At 53.8% G+C, this 2,398-nt stretch overlaps 1 pseudogene; it reads left to right on the forward strand.

Annotated features, from left to right (window-relative positions):
* The first annotated feature begins 381 nt into the window (after positions 1-381).
* On the forward strand, positions 382-1,489 carry LOC136551813 (putative glycine-rich cell wall structural protein 1; annotated as a pseudogene).
* Positions 1,490-2,398: the final 909 nt, after the last annotated feature.

Genomic DNA, 2,398 nt, shown 5'->3' on the forward strand with positions numbered 1-2,398 from the left:
GGTCAGGACCGGAGCATCACATCATGCAACACCGTCTGGTTAATGACGGATGCGTCTACTAAGTACACTACAACTTGCATTGATCCGCCTAACTTTGCCTAACGCGAAATGAATCCATGGACGAAGCAGGTTGGCAGGCCTGTTCCTGTTCGCTTGCTCGTAAACGATCGTAAATTTTCAGCTGGGAATAGTATTTTTCTCTCACACCAAACCAGCCAGCAGTAAATAATCCACGATCGTTTACGGCCTCCCGAACCAGCCAAAGCACCCCTTCACCTCTGTGCGCGCACGGTTGACGAGACACCGGACCGACGAACGCGACAGGGACCCTGGGGACAACTGATCAGTGATCAGACCGCGCGCCATCCCCGGCCCGCCGGCCGGCCAGTGCATACTGATCTCTCTTCCCGCAGGCGTGCAGCTTCAGCGCATACCACCGTCATCACAACCACTTCTCGCACAAACCCAACCAGCAAAGGTCGTCGCCTTTTTGGCACGGACCACGCACCACCTCTCCATGATCGCTCCCAACCACGCTCGCCCACGCCCACATGATCGCGCGCGCTTTGTGGTACGTCTCGCGGCCAAAGTTGTCGTCCCCGTGCGTCCCGTTCCTCTTGGCGCCGCATGCGCGCGGGCTCCTATATAAAGCGAGCAACACGCCGGAGGCTTTCCGCATCGGCGAGCTAGCTAGCCGGAGTGTCCGAGTGCGTGTGGTCGTCTCGTCTGCGGATCGAGCAGGATGGCAACAGGCGGCAGGCGCGCTGCGGCTGCCGCAAGCGCTCTAGCGCTGGTGGCTTTGGTGTGCTCGCTGCCCTGCGGTCTTGCTGCGCAGGGCCGCGTGGCGAGGAAGAACCTCGGCATCGGCCTGGGCGGCGGCGGCGGCGGCGACGGGCAGGGGCTGGGCCTCGGGCTCGGGCTGGGGCTCGGCGTCGGGGCAGGCACTGGAGGCGTGTCGGTGTCCGGGTCAGGCTCCGGGTCTGGATCGGTGCCCGGGGTGGGGTCCACGTCCGGGTCTAGGTCTGGGTCCATATCCGTCGGAGGGGCCAGTTCGTCCGCCGGATCGAGTGCTGGATCGTCCGCAGGGTCCACTGGGTCGGGGGCCGGCTCCTCTGCGGGCTCCGGCGGTGGGCAAGGGTATGGGCAGGGTGGTGGGAGCGGGTCAGGATCTGGGTATGGCAAGGGCAGTGGGTCTGGGAGTGGGTCGGGCAATGGGGTGGTGGGTATAGGGAGTGGACAGGGGTATGGTCATGGTTCTAACTCCGGTGGAAACCCGTGAAGTCACAAATGTTGTTGTTGTATCCTGCTGTGTACTTTGTTCTACAGTAGAACATATTATCTTTCCTTTTCTGTGTCTTACACTATATATGGTGTGTGTAAACAAAATAGTTTGTGTTTGGCATTTCAAGTTTTATCAGGTAACTAGCAAATATGCCCGTGCATTGCAACGGGAGGAAGAAAACTATCAAATTTTAATGGAAAATTCGGATGGAATAGTACATATCTATTTATTTCTACCTTTTCTAGAAAACTTAATATCTATAATTTATTTTATGATCACCATGGCATCCGTAATATAAAGACGTGTTTGGTGTGGCTTTGTGCCAAGTGCTATGTGGTCAGAGTCAGAGTCGAAGAACTACAGGCAAGGCCAATTTTTGGCACTCCAGCTCCAGGCACCAAAATGGCTGACTCTGTTTACGGGAGGAGAGAAGCACTCTTCCGTGCGATCTCGTTTGTTGCAGCTTTGCTTGCTCTGGTGTCAGAGCCTGTTAATATTGGCAATTTCTACATCTAAAAAGACTGTAACATCCGTGTCTGTGTCCAATACAAATCATCATCCACTTGGAGATCTCACGAGTGCACTTCCTACCTTATTCCGATACGAAGACCGCATCCACATGTCCGTGTTCGATACATAGTCCTCATAGCGGATTTGTCCATATTCACTGATAGAATCCATGTTTATCTGAATCAACATTTCTTCGATAATGCTACCCTGGAGGAGGTAGTATTATAATAATACGGAGGGCTTTGTCCACTGATAGAAGTTTTAAAAAAATCTCCTTTATGACCTTGCAAAATGACACGTCCGGCCACTTGTTCTAGCTACTACATTCTCTGCTTCGGCAAGGTGCCGCTGGAGCTCGTGACCGGCAACCACTACCGGACTAAGTGAATTTGCCGAGTGCCAGGGGCACTCGGCAAAGCCTAATTTGCACTTGGCAAAGGCTTTGCCGAATGCTGTACTCGGCAAAGAGCACTCGGCAAAAAAAGAGTCGGCAAAGACGTCTTTGCCGAGTGTCTTTTGTCGGGCACTCGGCAAAGCCTTTGCCGAGTGCCGACACTCGGCAAAGTTGGAACCGAAAAAAAAAGCCGAAAAAAATGGGAATTTTTA

This window comes from Miscanthus floridulus, chromosome 4 (genome assembly GCF_019320115.1).
Source record: "Miscanthus floridulus cultivar M001 chromosome 4, ASM1932011v1, whole genome shotgun sequence".
NCBI classification, from domain to species: domain Eukaryota; kingdom Viridiplantae; phylum Streptophyta; class Magnoliopsida; order Poales; family Poaceae; genus Miscanthus; species Miscanthus floridulus.